The sequence below is a fragment of the Choristoneura fumiferana genome, chromosome 8 (genome assembly GCF_025370935.1).
Source record: "Choristoneura fumiferana chromosome 8, NRCan_CFum_1, whole genome shotgun sequence".
Taxonomy (NCBI): domain Eukaryota; kingdom Metazoa; phylum Arthropoda; class Insecta; order Lepidoptera; family Tortricidae; genus Choristoneura; species Choristoneura fumiferana.
This window is the reverse complement of record NC_133479.1, coordinates 14,868,841-14,888,288: the sequence shown is the minus strand read 5'-3', so window position 1 is coordinate 14,888,288 and position 19,448 is coordinate 14,868,841. Positions and strand designations below refer to the sequence as shown.

At 35.8% G+C, this 19,448-nt stretch overlaps 1 protein-coding gene across 1 annotated transcript in view; it reads left to right on the top strand.

Moving 5' to 3' along the window:
• Positions 1-17,923: 17,923 nt before the first annotated feature.
• zfh2 (Zn finger homeodomain 2) overlaps positions 17,924-19,448 on the top strand; it is a 173,628-nt gene continuing 172,103 nt past the window's right edge. The window contains 1 exon segment of the mRNA XM_074091401.1: positions 17,924-18,178. The gene's annotated coding sequence lies outside the window, so the exon portion shown is untranslated.

Genomic DNA, 19,448 nt, shown 5'->3' with positions numbered 1-19,448 from the left:
GTTTTTTTTAGTTTCTATTGTTTTGAATAATCAGTAACTTTAGACTGCAAAATGCGCACACGACGTTCCAAATTTAATTACGTTTACAAACTTTTATTTATTTGTTTAAGGAACATTTATAATTTACATCCGAATACTATTCTAGTTGACTCATACGTTATAGCCACTGACATAACAGATAGATTTTTTTTTGAGATGTTAAGATATGGCGCAACTCGACTGTCTTTACCTAATGTGAATGCAATTGAATCACTCAATATAACTTTGTCGTTTGTCAATCCAGTAAAAACACTAAATTTATCTCTTGCAAGTCGAAATTGCACACGAAACCATAGATAGGTATAATAGTAGGAATAAAGACTTTTGTTGCATCCTACTATTTTGTTAATATTTTTTCGTATATTTAGTAGCTACGCCACAGCTACGCACTCTGTAAAAATGTCTAGTTTTGAACATGAAACTCACTCATATTAAATGATATTGTAACGGATATTAAATCGAGTTTCGATAGCCCTTCTTTCTACCTCTTTCCTCTCCTTCCCTTACTTCTTTTCCTGCTTCTTTCCTGCTTCTTTCTTATTTTTTTTTCTTTTTTCTTTCATTCTTTTTTTACCACTTTCCTTCCTTTTTTCATTTTCTATTTTTTATTTTCTTGTTTTTCTTCTTCTTATGCATGTTGCGGCAGCCGCCAAGTCGCGTTGCTCCTAGGAATAAGGGCTACGAATTACCCAGAAACATGTCGAGCTAAACTCGATTTAAGACGTGAGTTATCCGTTACAATATCATTTAATGTCTAGTTTTTTTCTAATATCATTCACGCATTTTGTTTTAGCAGCTCAAGCTGTCTTATATTATAGAAAACCGTTTAAGAATCGTGGTTCCTACAACATCCTTACAACTATCAAGCATTCATTACAATACGTCACAAGCGATTATGAATCAACAACCGTTTACTATAAGACTTACTATAATTTGTGTATGGCCTTACAATAAGTAAAAGTTTTATGCTCGAATAAGCGTTGTAAAGACTCAAAATTACACGCGTGAAGAAACTGCTGTTTACACTAAACTAATGGTACAAGAAGCAAAATTACAGCACTTGTCACTCATAGTCATGTAAGTGCTGCTTAAGGGTATCCGATGAGGACATGAGGCTATATAAACGATCAATTAGAGTTTTAAAAGAATAGCCTAATGACACCACCGTGTTTGATGAAATGAATAGTTTACTTTGATTAAGAGTGGCATAGAATAATTTTATGCACGAAAGGTCTACAATAGGGCTAGGTTAATTAGAAATAGCACTGGTTTTATCATCATTTGAATTGCTGTTGTTTTAAACAAGAAAATAATGTGTTTTTTTTTTTCTTTCAGAGTCCAAACGTTTTCCGTTTACTTTTTAGATTAAACCAAAAACATTTGAGAGTAAGTACTTCTGTTGCAACGGCCTTTTCATACGAATGTTTTTGAATGCAATTGTTACCACAGAAGTTGCTGTCAGCCATCACAGTCCTACCTCTATGCGATCCATTCGACTTATTAAGATTCTCGGCAGCTGCAGACCCGTTAATCCCGAATCTAAGCCGATCTCGACGTTTATCGTCTCGTTATTCCGATACAAATAAAATAAAGCGTTAGGATTCGCGGAGTTTCAGTGTCCATTGTTTCAAGCTGCCATCAATCACCTATTGGGGGATAAAGGTACTTCGTTTTTGGAGTCGGTTAAAAATAACGGTTATTGAAATGAGACGAGGGGCCTTTTTACGAATTTAAATTTTGATAAGGCGATGTCTGGTTTTGCGCTAACCCGGAGTGAGGTTTTTTGCTGCGCGTCTCCTAATAACGTTCGTGACAGGGATAACATTGGACTTTTGCATTGTTTAGCCGATTTTATTAGCTTCGAATATGAATGAGCAGCAGATTTTAATTTTTTTTTACTATTTTTCATTCGTTCACTATCACTTTTGACAAAATATTTAGATAGAGAAAGAAGAGTAGCTACTAATACTAATATTTTTGTGCAATTCGGCTGCACCTATATGTAATGACAATGACAATCAGCGATATACTTAGATAGATGTCTAGAATTATTAATTAATATTAGGTACCTACATACTTGTTCTATTCGATTTCCAATTTTTGTATACACTCATAAAGTGTTATCCAAATGAAAATTAGCAATATTCTCTGAGCGATCATATAGTAAAATAAACACTACGCTTTAAAATCTCATTACCTACTGGTAAAGGAATACAATACAATACAAGTGGGTCTACTCTACTGCAACCCAACTTTCTAAATACACATCTTTTTCCAACAATCACAATCACTCACTCTCGCTTATCAAAAATTTCAGCAATCTAAAAGAAACCCGTATCGTGATATATTTGTCTCGGGATCGTGTTAATTCGTTTTACACCAGTAAAAGCGCCAGCACAGGATCCCAAATATTCGGGTTTTTGTCGCCGGCCGAATACGTTGATCCGAGAATAAAGCCACATTAACATGGGCCCAGACAGACCCAATTTTTATGTTTTGTTACTGGCCAGTTTTAAAGTGACGGATTAATATTTTATTTCATATTATCGCTGAGATTATTTATGGTGAAAATTATCTAAGAATTGTTCTTAGGGCTGTATTAACAAACTCAGGAAAGACCGTTACGTCGTTTTAATCTCGATCGTTCATTGAATTTCGAATGTGTTGCATGTTGCTTGACCTCTGCTTAACAATACTGAATTCGGTTTTCTGTATCTTAGGTAGGTAAATGAGAAAGAGCAATTTCACATTTTGATTTGCCTGTATCGACAAGGCTACTGGACTTCAGAGTGTATAACGGACGACATCTTTGGTTAAAATAGTTTTCAATCAACAAAATGAAGTTTCAATGTTTATGATTGCGCTAACAGAGCTATTTCTTTATTTATGCCTACCGTTTTAGAAAACTTTTCAGAAGCCTATGAATAAATACCTACTGTTTTAATCTCAAACCTATTATGCACAATTTGTTTTTTTCCTAAAGGAAAAACTTGTAGCAACTTAAATATTTAGCACAGCATGCTGGATATAAGATACTGAACAAGCCCTTGCCGTTTTAAAGGTTCAAGAAAAGATGGTGAAATCAGCACCAATAACAGCTCTCACATACACCGCAACAGCGCAATATATGTATTTTTATGACGCGCACTAATTTTAAAATTGGAATTTTAAATTGTTTAAAACAGCAACTCATTGACACCACAACGGTTTTTTACCTCGATACAGTATTTATACAATCCCGATGTCCGAGGATCGAGAGTTGTAAAAGGCAATAAAACACCATTTTTATATCTCCTGTTTAGACTGTTCGAAAGATGATAACAAAACCTGAACAGTCAATACTGTATGTATAGGACCGGATATCGCTGGCCATTCACAAAAAACGCACACACACAAACCCAGAGTGTCTGTACAGTACAGCAAACACGCGCGGAGCGGTCAGTTCGGTTCATTCATGAATGTTTACAACGGTCACAAAATAGTTGATAGCGTTACGATAAAATTTAAAAATCGAACTTTAAAAGGATCGCTTTTTTAATTCGAAATTAAAACTTTCGAGCACTTTCTAATGGGTTGATATGAAATAGTTTTCTGCATCTGAACAACTTGGTAGGTATGAAATCGCACGATGGTGTTGTAAGAGGCGACAAAGGATATAGGTTAAGGTATACCGTAGGCGACAGGCTAGCAACTTGTCACTATTTTGCCGTTTTTGTCAAACTTAAAACCTAAAATTGCTAAAAGTGGCTCCGAAGCGGTAACGTTTCGTATGCACTGCCTACCCCTTTGGGAATACAGGCGTGATGTTTGTGTGTGTTTGTTAGATATTAAATCAAATAAAACAGCAATAAATTATTATATTTACTTGATCATAATAATATTTATGTTAATATTGATTACAGTAGTTACTTCGTGTGAGCTTGATTCCTCTCGACAGCAGGTTAGTTTTGACATTTTAGCACATAAATTTAAGTATAAAGCTAATCCTGGCAAAAAACTGGTCGATGACCGCTGGCAGTGGAAATTTATACTCACCTAACGCCGCTAAATCAATAATAATAATAATAAAAACAAATTAAATATTAAGGTGAGTCTCAAACAGTCGTATATAAAATGATCCCATACTGCGTATATTTTACCTTAAAACAGGGTCCTGATCAGCCTGGATTTTTATAATACGCCTGAATACGGCTGTATCAACATTCCTACAATTGTGTGGAGTGGAGTCCTCGGTGAGTGAGCCCGGCTCGCGCTTTGCCGCTGTCTTTTAAACTTGTTGTATGTCATGTTAATATTTGTTTTACCCTCATTGGTGTTCCTATCACAATAGTTATATAACATTAGTACAGCCACACGCCACACCTAAGAACATGCTATGTGGAGATGGAATGACTCATTGAAGTCTAATCTGGTGTCATAAAAATGTCCATGTGTATCGCCTTTATAGTTCCGTTCCGTTTCACTGACCTGTTGTCGGCTGTAAACAACAAATGTCAGTTCACTGGGTTTTTTGAGTTGTGAGTCGCGTATTTTCGGTCGCATAATTTCTGCTGCATTCGGTTTTATACAAAAATCCAGTTTGTACCATACGGCGACTCAAAATGAGTTGTGCACATATAGGACTTTGGTATAGACTAAATTCAGCAGAAATTAAGTGACTATAACTCAAAACAACACGCTCGTCTGACTTTACCCTTATTGACTTTCGAAGGAAAAGAAATGGTTCAGGGAAAACGCTTTGCTATGTGACACTATTTACCGGCACGGATAATACCGACATGGAAATACCGACCTGATATTTCGTATACTCGCCCATACAAACTGGTGTCAAACTGACAAGAGTTTCTATGGGCGTGTCACAAAATAGCATGTCGGTATTTCCATGTCGGTACTGTACGTCCGGTAAATAGTGTCATCCCGCTTTTCTTACTCTATTATACCTATGCTAGATTTTGCTTGCGACTTCGTCCGCCAAGAATTTATTTATTACTATGCCGCGGGAACTGTACATTTTTGAGATAAAATCTATTCTAAGTAGGTACTTTCTAGGGTCTCAAAAATCAAACAAAAGTTCACTTAAATCGGTTCAGCAGCAGTTTAGGCGTGAAAATGTAACAGACGAATAGATAGAGTTACTATACTTTCCTTACGAAAAAAGGCTTTGAAATTTATAAGAAAGCATATTTTTATAAAACTTAAAAGCGTCGATTTCAAATGCTGTTTCGTGTACCTACCTTCTCGCCATTTTTGGGGCTGATTTATCAGTGTAAGTGGTTGAAACATTTTTTTTAAATAGAATCGCACCTTTGCAATGTCTATGGTATCATAGTTTGGTCGACTGTATTGTGTGTAGATTGTCTGTGGCCCCTATTCTATCGATATCCAAGCCCGTTGTATCGACCGTCACATGTTAATTAATTCCAGCGTAGGCGTCTGCTACCATTATCGATAGAATTACGTGGTAGGCCCTACTTTATTGGGACCATAGCTCTTGTCGGAAAATGATAAAGATGTTGTATAATACTCGCCTAAACTTATGTGACTCTTCGATGTTAATTGAATTTATTAGTGCTGTGCGCTTTGGTATTTTGATGTCGATAGCTTCACAAGCTCATGTATTTAAGTTGCTAATAAATTATTTAAATGTAATTAAATTATTTAAATGTAAGCGTGTGGATACCAAAAACATTTTTACAAAAAAAAATACCAACATCAAATAAAATTGAATAATTACGAAAACCGAACACAAACGAAATCCGATGGCAGACAATGAGAAAGTAAATAAAATTAATTCATTAGGCACTTCGCAAAGCAATTAAGATACGGTCCGAGTCGCATGAACAAAGGGCGGGAGCGATACTGAAAATTTCATTTGGGCCCAATTAGAACGTTCTAAAATTGAATTTTCAACGGGCGTCGGTTATACTCGATGCCGTGTCAGTTATCCGGATACGGGCCGGTTCAGCCTCCGGGATAACCGGGGAGGGACGGGCAACAGGTGGCGTTTTCAGGCCAATTAAAACGGGGTCTTAATTAATAGGGGAGCTTGATTATTAGCGATCTCACTCTGAGGCTTTTGAGTGGGATGTTTAAAATTGCGAGGGAACGTAACGGCCAGTGTCAACCGAAAGTTTAAAAGTAGAATTTAAATTAGTTTACTTTGATTATTGCTGGCCAGGAAGAATTGAGAATGCTATAAGATAGGTTGAAATTTTCCAGTTTATTATTAGAATATCCGTTCTATTATTTATCAAAGTTTGATCGAGGTCGCAGAAATAACACTTTCAATTATTGAAATTAACAGTTCATAGTACTGAAAATGTAAGTTGATAATTTCTTGTTAATGCCCAAAATGCACAGAAAACCCAATTTGAAGTGATACCACACTGCGAACGTACATTTTGCATAGGAACAGGGTTCTACTAACGCTGGATAGAATATGTACAACAAATTAAAAATAAAATCTTTATGCCCTTACGTGTCATACGCAAAAGCAAATGAGGTCCGTGGGATATATTTAGAGGGTTGCAACCAAGTCAGCGTGTATGTTGCGACACTGGCAAGTGTGATGAAAAAAAAAAACTACCTAAATGAGGGTTTTGTGATAGACTGTTGGCGCTAGTAAAGGCTGACCAGGAATATATAAAACCTGACGCGAGGGCAGCACTTCTACGTTTTATATTGCAACATTCTTTACACTTAGTATACGATACCTATCTATCAATTATATTGACGGTGTCAGTGATGTTATTTAAAGGAATACTTTCTAATCCCTCAGACTTTTTCCATGACAATTACTTTTATACATTGTGAATTATTTTCCTTCCAAAGCTATGGATGATCTTCGGCATTTTAACGCACAAAAACACGAAATAACACTTTAAAATGCCACGCGCAAACAACGTTAAACTTTGACAGCAATAGACAGATGACATTTGAATTTAGTGTTACCAGCGCAAGAAATTAGTTCTATTGGTTTTCCGCAATATGGCGAGGTTTTTTAGAATTCTAGTCAGCCTTTAAGTGTCGCGAGGTCCGTTCGACAACTTTGGGATTGTGTCACGTTGGTGATTGATTAAATAAATAACTAAACGAGCCAATTGTAATGCAAGCAATACTGAAACATCAAACAAACCTCACCACCAACGCCATCTAGCGATATTTGCTTGTCTAAAAACCTTTACTAAAACCACTTGGACAGATTTAGATAGTGCAAAATACTTAAATTTTGCGAGTATGTTATACCTAGTGCCATCCACGAAGACGTGTGATTTTGTCAAAATTAGACATTGAATAATTCTACCTACTTATAACTGCACCAAAATCACGCGTCAGTTTTATATTTAAAAAAAAACTCCGTATAAGTCACTGGCAGCTTAGAAAAAAAGTTTCTACTTTTACAACTGACCATTCCGAAACCAAGTTTCCAACTTCACATAAGATCTTTTATGTTGGTATCGTCGCGTACGAACTTCATTCTGTAGGTAAATAATGGCTCTCAATGCTCGCGGTACTTAGCTTTTCTTGAAATGTCTGCATTTCCTTATCAAAAGACTCCCGGGGGTGCGGGGTGATTTTTAAGGGGTGTGGGTGGGGACGGCATGCATGTGTGCGTGCGCTTAGCATGTGTGACTATTCATATATGTGTTAATGCGTTTTCTTTTTACCAATTTGTGGGGTGACGATGTTGTTGAGTTGGAGACTGCAGAATTTAATGTGAAAAAGAAAGAAAGAAATAACAAATTTATTTACCAAAATTCGACACAAAAAAAAATACTAATAGCTAAAGAAAACAGACAACCTTATATAATCTTACATATTAAACATATATGCTTATTTTGTGGTATGAGACGTAAAAATGTGATCGTCGAGTAATAGTTTTTAAAATTATAAACAGTTTTTGTCTAGAATTTATTTTATGCAATAAATGTTTTTAAAAAGTAAACATCAGTTTCATAGTTTTGTCGGCTAAGAATTCGTTTATCGTTTACCCGGGAACTATACGATTTTCCGGGATAAAAATTATCCGGTACTTAGTCTACCTGCTGTTTTCATAGGAACTTCACCACTTTAACACATTAATATGACCCTCTACGACAAGGCATTATTAAAACAGAAAGCACACGAAAATATGAATGCCCAATAACAATGTTATAAACTTGTCGCTACCCGCAATTTCTTCGACGTCTTGCGGCTTATATGGTACATGCACTTTCTATGTTAATTAGAGTTAACATGAAATGTTGTATCTCCTTGATTAGTGAAAACATTTTTCTAATCGGTTCACTAGTTCTAGAAATTATCCCCTACATATAAGAAAGACAAAGTTTACCACTTTATTACATACAGTTCGAAGTTTTTTTTTAAATATTAATTGTTATAAAGAATAATGTCCTTAACTCTCATACAATATTTAAAGAAAAGTAAACGATTTAAAGCCTCAAAATTTCAAAGATACAAAACTCGCATCATCCCAACTCATAGTCACCCTACAAAATGTCTTCGTCGCACACATACAAACCGTGCATATGATTTGCTCACACCGCCCTGTACATGTGTGCGTCACTTCGCTATTCACGATTTTCGCATCGATGGTGTCGGTATTGATTTCGTATTGTCGTTAGCTCGCGACATGTAAAAAGAAAAGGGGTGTTAGGGAGCATGTAGTCTGGCCCGTCCGGTCCGGCCGCGGCCGCGACCAAAAAGGTAAAAAATAGACTAAAGAATAACTGGAAAAGAGACAGTTGCGATTTTTTTTTATTTCTAAATAAATTGTTATTTTTGGTCTTACGGTTTACACCTACATACCTACTTACATACCTTAGTTTTTGAAGCGTACTTTATTTACTTCTTGGTGCAACGGAGGAAGGTTAAATTAAGACGAGATATTGTGTCTGTCTGTGAGCTTGTATTCACTACTGGCTTGAGAAAAAAAAATGTTAGAAAATTTAAATTTAAAATATGTATTGACATTCCCAATAAAAAAACATACAGAAGGATGCGTTTCTAAATCAATTATTATCTATTTATTGTTATGAACCTAGAAATTCTTGGCGTATCATCGCACTAATTAAGTAACCAAAAAAAAAAGGTAGAGACCTAAAATACGTAAATAAAATTTAAAATCTGTATATAGATATCTAACACATCATGTAAGCCCCTTTACAAAGAAAAAGGGTCTCAAACACGAGCTGCCATTAGAAAAACGTCGCGATAAGGATGTTCAATCATTTCGCTACCAATAAGGGGGTGATATCGATTTTGCGAAAATGTCACCCGAACGATATCGAATATCACTCGAATACACCCCCATTTTAGGGTTGCTTAATGTTTTGTTTAGTAGTTTTCTTTAGCGATACAAATACGCGATGTGTGCATATTTCTATTTTCCAGATTAGGTCAAATTATATTTTAAGTATGTCTTATTTACTCGCCTACTTTTCCTGAAAGTATTCTTTGCTTTCCCATTTTATTCTTTTTTTTTCATCGACATAAAATAGTTATCTATGTTCTAACATAAAATAATTATCTATGTTTCAGGTACTTTTCTTCAATATGCTATTCATCTACAACGAAATTAAGGCTTGTGAGTTGTTTGATTTAATTATATTGCGTTAATTAAACAAAACTTAAAACATCCACAACAATAAAATATCTCAACGTTATATAAACTCTCGGGCTCTTTATAAACATCAAATTATTCAAAATCGATATTTTAGTAGTACCTGCATATTAATCGCCTTTAATGTCGTTCCGATTTCATGTCTTTATTTCCAAAAGTGTTGTTGTAAATGTGTAAAAAAACCTATGCCCTATATATATCCGCCACATGCATTTGTTATCAATGAAACACACTGGCCACATACTCGTAGAAAGCAAGATGCCTTATAAAGAAGAAAAAGTTTTCTAACACGCGGTAACTTAATTAGTTAGGGGGAACTAACGCATCCCACTACCCAATAATAGATGGCAGCACCGTCCACATGTGGTTCCTTTCTAAGTCACACACGACGGCAGCGCTCCACACATGATTTTTCTACAGTTTTCCTTGAAGGCGGAAAAGTTAGGGTGGCTTTTCTGTGATAATAGTTTTAACGGTGTTACATAGGGGGCGTTGAAGCATGTGTTGGAGTGGTGTTCTTTGACGATAATTTCACTTATACGAACTGTGATTTTAAACCCCCGTCGCAAAAAGCGGGGTGTTATTGTAAGTTTGACGCCAATGTGTATGTCAATGTCAATGTCTATGTTATATTTATCCGTTGCTTAGTATCCATAACACAAGCTTTGCTAAGCTTACTTTGGGACTAGGTCAATTGGTGTGAATTGTCCTGTGATATTTATTTAATGTCTGGCTGTTTGACTGTTTGTCTGTGACATCGTAGCTCTCAAACGGATGCACTTATTTATATGCAGTTTTTACCTGAAAGCGAGTTTCCTAGCGGTGGCTCTTACCTATATTTGATTACAATCGGTTTAGCCACTTTTGCGATGTTGAATTTTGAAATGACAGTCAATATCGGGGGTTTCAACTTTTGTAAGTTGTTTAGTTTTTTTATGTCGTTGACTAGGAACGCTTAATTTGAATAGTTTTGGGTTTTTGAATTTATCTGTAAGATGGATTTTGTGTACCCAAAATAAAAACATCATAATAAGCTAGGTAGATAATGGTACGTAAGTAGCCTATTTTGGTTCTATATAGGAGTATGCGTATGAGTAGGTACAATACACTAACTACTTGAGATGATACAATAAATAAAATGGCCTGAAAATTGAATAAGCACTTAACATAGTTTTCGAGTCTTTGTTTCCTTTAGAGTTTAAGTCTTTGGAAAAAAATAGGTGCTTAGGTTACCTACAATCTTTTCAGCTAACTACAGGCATTGTCATCTAAACTAGGACACTAGGTACCTACATACATTATTCGTACCAAATTTGAAGTCACACAACTAAGTACCATTTAAAACATATTATTAAAAAAAACCGGGCAAGTGCGAATCGGACTCGCGCCCCGAGGGTTCCGTGCACATTTATAGGTATGTAAACGGGAATCGTGTCTTGAAGATATTTCTCGATTTTTCCGGGTGATTTAATACATCGAGTGTATGCAGAGCCCTACTCTTAAGTAAAATGTACGCAGTGTGGGGTCAGATTAAATTGGTCATTAATATTTACAGACAAACATAAAAAATCAAGTTTTTCAGAATTTTCTAGTTGGTTGTGTTATAACAGCTACCTTCATACTAAATTTCAAGTTTCTAGGACAACTGGAAGTGCCCTATAGGTTTTCAGTGCACTGCTATTTTTATTATGGAAGGAAACACGTTGCTTAATGACTGCAACTTTTGATTGCGTTGACTTAGAAATTAGGTTTTTTCAGGGCTTCTAGGGACCGCAGATTTGAGTATTCGATATCAATTTCAGCTTGATACGTCCACGCGTTCCTGCAGGGCTACTACGAAACTCGAAGTTCGTATCATACCGTCCCTCTCGCTCTAGTATTAAATAGTATAAATGTCAGAGGGACCGCAGGACAAGAACTTCGAGTTTCGTAGTAGCCCTGCTGAGGAAAAGGGTCTTGACGGACGGACGGACGATTCCCTTATTTTCTTTCGAGGTACGGAACCCTAAAAACATATTATTATGACCATACAAACATAATTATTGCAAGTGAAACAAAGATCCTAAAAAATTAACGCTACAAAGCACGATAGTTCATGAATTTAACCATTTTTTTTCTTATTTGTATGTACCTTTCCTTTTAGTGCTAAAACCTACTCTTAACATTACTAAAAGAATGCTATTTCAAAAATGCACACTCAGTAACACTTTCAGTGATAACAGTCATACGTTCCTAAAGCGTATTTACACCGTCACAGTGGCACTCAGTTGGAAAACGAGCATCGCGTTTGGCACAAGGTCAGGGGTTGGCCACGCAGGTCAATGCCCGCACCGCTTTTGTAACCGAATAGGCCAAACTTGTGTTTACGCGCGAAAACTTGAATTTGACTTTTTTTTTTTTTTGTGAGGTAACGGCCAGTATTTTTAAGCTTTATTTTTAATTGAACGCAGCTATTTGTTGTTGTTTTGTGGCCAGTTCTTATTGCTTAAGTAAATAATTTTATTTAGCAATAAAGTTAAGTACATTTATTGTATTGTATTTATTGTATGATAATAAAATTAAAGGGTTAAGTTGGTAGGTACGTGCCTACAGGTAGGAACACATTAAAACGTTCAATGTTGAATTCACTTTGAAATTTAATTTGTCAAATTTATATTGTACCTAGTAATGATAAACAGGTAGATTATTTGATTAGATATCGTTTGAATACTGTATTTAATTTAGTTTAATTTTATAAAGAACTTGATTTCCGTAGTAATAACCAACTTTAAAAAAATGTTTTAAGCACTTTTGACACTGCGTCTAAAAGTTTGGAAAAATACGAGAAAAAATGCTTTAAATATGTATACCTTACCTACCACAAATTTATTCGTAAAATTATAGAATTATAATAACATGGTATTTCCTTTATATTGCGCATACGTAATCTGTCATTCGCAAATCCGACTCGCACTAGTCGATTTTTTATATGCCAAAGTCATGCAGTCATTGTGGGCGAAATTAGCCTGATTCAATTCATTCGTGCAATTTAAATTGAAAAAGTCTATGCGTAAAGAGTAATAAGTGTACATTTACAGGGTGTTGTGTATTTATCTACGTCAAATGTGTGTTAAAAAAATACGTCACTCGCACAAAACAAGGTAAGTAGTAAGCTACTACCTGCATCGTTTTTTTAGCTGACTGAAACTAAGTTTACTATGCTTTAAAATACAAATTGCAGTAGGTACTGTGGATGAAGATTGCAATTGGATTTGTGAGAATTATCATGGAATTTTGGAATTAGTCCTTCCTAGTGTCAAACCATCTCCATAAAAAAATTCATCTTTTTTATATGATAGGAGGAAAACGAGCAGCCGGGTCGCCTGATGGAAAGCAATCACCACCATGGATAATCTTAATCTAAATCGGTTTAGCGGTTTAAGCGCGAGGTAACAGACAGACGGAGTGAGAGGGTTACTTTTGCATTTATAATATTAGTAGGGAAGTCACGATTTTAAACCTATGTACCTATGTATATGTGTATTATTGTGTATGTATTGATGCACCTAGGTCGCGGGTGAGCAAAGAAATTATTTTAGTTCAGTGTTTTTCAACCTTTTTTCATGACACGACCCTTTTAGTACGAAGAAATATTTCGCGAAAATAGGTAGGTATACAATAAGTGCCTAAGTAAGTATTCAATTTTTTTTACATAAAGTACCTAGGTACAGTCGAGTCATTTGATTCCGGACCGACCGTAGATCGTTATCACAATAGGTAAGTGTCATAATAAATTCCTTTGTCAAGCAATGCGATGTCACTTTGACTTTTTCTACGAAAAGGTCACGATTAAGTTGATTCGATTGTACATACCTATACTACTAGTGCCATTGCCACTAGTGCCATTTACGAAGACGCGTGATTTTATCAAAATTAGACATTAATGACATTGTAATAAGAACCACGGCACGCGTCATCGTGAATGACTCTACCTATAGGTACGGTAGATAAAGAACAGAGTATAGCTATACAACTAAAACGATGATTTGGTTAAAATTTAAAACACCTTATGTAAATAAATACTTAAAGAATGTGCCTTTATTATTAACATATTTATTTTATGTGTAACACATTATTAGATTATTATTGGTACGAGTGTAATGTTTATTTAATTTTTCATGGCCCCAGTTTTCAATCTTTCTGCATGAAATTAACACGCTTTACTTTTTATTAGGTATAATCTTGGCATAATGAAATATTCCATATTTCGCGTATTTATTAAATATATAGTTAAACATTAGGTAACTTCGTTGTGAGCTAAAGAAAGTGTTACCTTAGTACAGAAAATGTAGTCCAAGAGCTGGTATAAGTAGTCAAGGGCATAAATATACATGTAATATGTACGTTATCAAGACGTCAAAAATATCTATACCTAGACCCTTATGCCACTGGGTACCATAAGATCGATGTAGATATATACTTAGATTTGATGCTGCGGCTGTACCTATATATATTTTTAGTTATAATATCTTCTTCTTCTGAAAGTGCCACTCCATTACTGGAGGTTGGCCGTTAGCTCAGAAAATGTCTCCCTATCTTGAGCCATCCGGAACAGTTGCTCTGCACTGCTGATCCCGGTCCACTCCCTAATATTCCGCAGCCATGATTTCTTTCGCCTTCCAGGGCGCCGCTTACCCTGTATTTTGCCCATCATTATTAGTTGCAGCAGCTGATATCTGTCACGGAGCAACACGTGCCCCAGACATTCGATTTTGCGCTTTTTGACGGTGACGGTGTGCGGTTATAATAAACGTATAGGTACTAAACGTTATCACCAAATTTCTAATTCATAGGTGAACGGAAAGTAGGTAGAAATTCTTCGTAACAATTTTGTTTTATAAAGCCGACTTTGGTTGGTTGTTTCTCATTTCTTTGTTTTGTCTTCTTATCAATTTTCGTATTTCAAAGTAAACTGGAATTAGGTAAGTAAGGTATGTACAGTCGAACCATTTGATTCCTGCCTGACGCACCGCAGAACATTCTCACAGTGTAAGTGTCATTATAAATTCCCTTGTCAAGCATAATGCGATGTCACTATGACTTTTTGTACGGAAAAGGTTCCACAGACGGTCACGATTCAGTAGGTTTGAGCGTACCTACATAGGTCCTTATTTAGGTTTCGGACCCACGATTTTGTAATTCCGTCTCTATTTATTGTGACAAAACAAACAGAGACATCACTATAGATATCACACTAAGGGCCTGTTTCACCACTCATTGATAATTTTTATGTGACAGATAAGTATTTGTAATTCCGTCTCTACTTATTCGAACGAAACAAACTACCTACTTATACTTACGCTAATTCAGGTTGACAGAGATACCGGTTGTATAGGTAACATTTAGATAAATGTCAGAAAAGTATTACATTCATAGATATGAATGGTGAAACAGACCGTAGTGTCTATGTCTAATATTTTTGACTTAAACATCTACCTCCAGAAGTGCCCGAGAAAAAGAGACTTGACAAGCGAAAGGAGAAGGAAGGAAATAGGTAGGTATGTAGGCACCTTTTTTTTAGGGTTCCGTACCAAAAGGGTGCCAACGGAACTCTACCTATTTATTACTGAGACTCCGCTGTCTGTCTGTCTGGCCGTTCGTCTGCCATGCCAAAGGGCTCTATCTCTGGAGTCGTAGTAGTTAGGCAATTGAAATTTTCACATTATGATTTTCACATTATTTCAGATTATATATTAGATACTGTGGCCACTATAACAACAAATACTAAAAACACAATAAAATAAATATTTAAGAGGAGCCCCCCATACAACAAACGTGATTGTTTTCCCGTTTTTTTTGCTTGATATTAATAACGGCAACAGGTAGACGCTGAAATATTCACAGAATCTTTAGTTGTATAATCACTTTATAAATAAATAATGAAATTAAAATAAAATAAATATTTAAGGGGCTCCCCTATAGCAAACTTGATTTTTTGCCGTCTTTTTTTGGTAATGTCTAAATGTTGTAGCTAGATAATAGTACGGAACCCTTCATGCGCGATTCCGTCTCGCACTTGGCCGGTTTTTGTTAGTAGGTACGCAACGGTAAAAAACAGTAAGATCTTAACACCTTCAGTTTTCGTTGGAAAATGTCGTTATCTTGCTCTAAGTTTAAGATATCGCAGTCGTCCAGATAAAGTGTTGTGATATTTGCTAACGAAACCCGAATTACCTACTTATTTAAATCTCTCAGTTAGATAGTTAAGTAAATAGATAGTAGGTTACCTACTTAAATCTACCGCAGAAAAATAGTTTATAAATGTACCTATTGAAAATCTTTTAATTTATTGAATCAGGCGTTACTTTTAGAGGTCCGCATATAGGTACCTAGGTAGATGTATATTTAGTTCGCGGGTGAGCTAAGTAGAGACCTAATTGGTTTTATTTTATTAGTTTATTGAGAATCAAAATTACCTAGGATACCTACCCGTACCCGAAGGATGACAAAGGGATCCTTACTTGATATTGTCGCTACTCCGTTCGTCTGCCTGTCTGACACAGGGCTGTATCTCAAGAACTAAATTATATACCTATTACAACAGCAAATAAATTAAATTAAATTAAAGGTAAAAAGGTTTTTAGGTTTTCGTTTTATCTCGCGTTAGTTAGTAGATAGGTACCTAGAAAAAATTTCGAAAGTTGTTTTTTTTCAATTATTTTTAAATTTTGACATTTTATATTTTAATTTTACTTTAGATATTGTTTAGTTAAATTTTTACGTATTTTTTTGTTTTATTTGATGTATATTATTCAATTGTGTAATTTTGTTATTAAAATATTTCTTTGTTATTTTTCAACTTGAAATTATAATTTGAAGAGAACTCGAAAGATCTACCTACTGCACTTCAACAAATAATAAAACCAGTCAAGCGTGAATCGGTCATACGAAAATATAAAAACTTTATAATTTGTCTCTATCAAGTGACTCTAGGTAGGTAAGTTAAGAACCTGAATAGGTACCTACTTAGTTTGAATTTAAAATTTTGTGGGGTAGGTTAGGTACACCTAAGCAGGTACTTACTTATTTTGGCCCTTGACTGTATGTATGGAACCCTCAGTGTGCGATTCCGGCTCGCCTTTGGCTGGTTTTATAGGTATTTTCATCAATTTAACTACTTTATTTCCCTACTTACTTTACTTTATACCTAGATGCTGTATGCAGTTTGTTCCGGGATAAAAGTAGGTACCTAGCCTATTTCAATCTGGGATAATAATTATCTACCTACTTTACCAAGATTTCTCTGTTAATTTTTTTTATAATTGTTTCTGTATCACCTAGTTCACAGATTATTTTTTTCCATAAGTAGGTACATACAAACTTAAAGAGTAATAGGAAAGTCATTACCGAGGCTAGGAAAATGAAGTAGATAAGGTAAGTTAGGTACCTAAGGTAAGATTTTCTCGCTCATCACAGCTACCTCACACAAATCCACGTGCAGCCTTAACTAGGTAGATTCCTATACTTATCATGTTTGTAAATTCCCCTCAAGGTAGATAATATACTTAAGTAGAGGTACTTTACATACCTACTATCCATTAGTATCTAGGTACTTATTTATACCCAGTAGGTAGGTACCTACCTACCTGCAAAGTAAAACAATGTAAGTAAATTATTTATTGCTGACTAGAGAAACGTTTTAATAAAGAATCTAAACTCAATGTTTAGGTAGGTTTAGTACCTACATAGAGCTGATAAACGCTCATAATCAATACAATGAGTAGACGTCTTTAACAGGCTCTCCGTTTTAAAGAAACCATTTACCTACTTAACCGACATGATCATTCATCTACCTTTGAATTAACGGCCAATTAAAACGGCCAAAGACAATCGTCTCCATAAAACACCTCGACAAAACGCGTTCGAAATTCAAAGGGGGCAAAAAACAATTGACCACGATCGTTGACAATTAAACGTCGCGTAATTAAATCGAGGCGTGGCCAGGCGTTAATGAGGGCCTCAGAGGCGGCAATCAACATTAAAGATTGGCGGGAGATGCGACTCCGGCCCCGCACCCCTCATTACTTATACAAAATACTTAAGACGAGTCGTCCCGCTCTCCGCGCGCTAATAGCTCGCGCCCACTCGCTATCGCCGTCCCGCTTTGCCCGCCGAGCGTAATTAAGCCCTCGCCTCGCCTCGACTCGCTCGCGGCCCCGCCCTCCGCGGGGCGCGGGGTCCCGCTCCAGGCGGGGGGGCGCCGACCGACCGCGTAGTGTGCCGGCGACCGTTGCCAGTGAAGCGTCGCGCGAACTGCCGACGGCGAGCGACCGAACATCCACACTAACAACTTTTGTTTCATTAACAGTTATCAAAGTGCTACACGGTGTCGCAAGTTCCTTGTGTTTTGACTGGCCACTGTCGCAGTGTCGCTGTGTCGCAGTGCTCTCCTTTGGATATTGGACAAGTGATTTTTTAAGTGACTGTGCGTGCGATGCAGCAACGAGTTTAGCAGCGTTCTGCGGGCGATGCTAAAAGGTTGTAATTACTTTTTTATTCTTGTGAGAATCTCGTTGGAAAATCAGTGGCTGCCGTGATTCATCCTGGGATTATTTTTGTAATTGGCCAAAAGCACGGAAGTCGGGGCGATTTGAAAGCAACGGTCGCGGGTGCTAACTTTTGGAACTGACAAAAAATTAAAAACAAAAGATCGCGTTCCCAATTTGAAATTTTAAAGCTCATTATGTTCATTTTATAGGTATCGCACAAGATAGTAGAATTTTCCGTTGAACACTTTAATTAAATGATTTTATGACTCTACGGTGATAACAAGCCTTAATGAGATTCTTGATTAATATTTGCATTCAGTTCATTTCGCTCGCATAGAGCAGATTAAATATTTTCTTTGCGCGCAAAATCTAATAAGAAATAATTTCTTGTGTGAGTCAACCTAGAGGCACAAAAACAACAAGCGATAGGTAAGTATAGATAAACATAAGTAACTGTAGGTAATAAAGCTTAGTAAGTAGGTACCTATCTAATTAATAATTTAGGTTAATTGCTAGACCTCTTTTGAAATCAAAAATAAAAATTTGTTGTCCTTTCGGAAACTAAAGGAACCAAAACATAATATTGTTTTAGTAAATAGGTAGTTACCTATCACAGCAATACTCCCATTTGACGAGCGCAATTTCCGATCGCTAACTAGCAAAAATATGATTCTAATTGTTCCTGATAAATATCGTAATTAAGTACTTGAAAAATCCACAAAATATTTCCAGATTTAAATGGAATATTCCCACTAAATTAGCTGTGACGGAAAAAAATGTATTATTGAAACAAGGTTGTAAGAAGAGTTTTACTAGTTCTTGCATTTATAAATACCTACGCGATAACTGAGCACTGAATCACACTGATTAGGAGCGATAACTTAAAACTTCTGAAAATGTATTGCGAATTCCTAATTGTGCAGGAAATGTAAAAATGTAGCACGGATTTCTATAACAAAGGAGAAATTACCATATAGGTAGGTAGGTATTTATTGCTACTTTTATATAGTGGTAGAGTTAAGAGAGAGAGAGAGAAAGAGATAATACCTACCTAACCTACCTAAATAAGATTCTGATGTTAGTGTTTGTCTCGCGTCGCGATCCAAATCATCAATCAATACTTATCTTGTTTGTTTGTTTTGTTTTAATATATTTTAAAAAAATAGACTGTCATACCACTTTAAATAGGTATAGTAGTGCTACCTAGTTAAATTAAACCATAATGACAACGGATGTTCGATCGTCGATGTTTTGTTTTG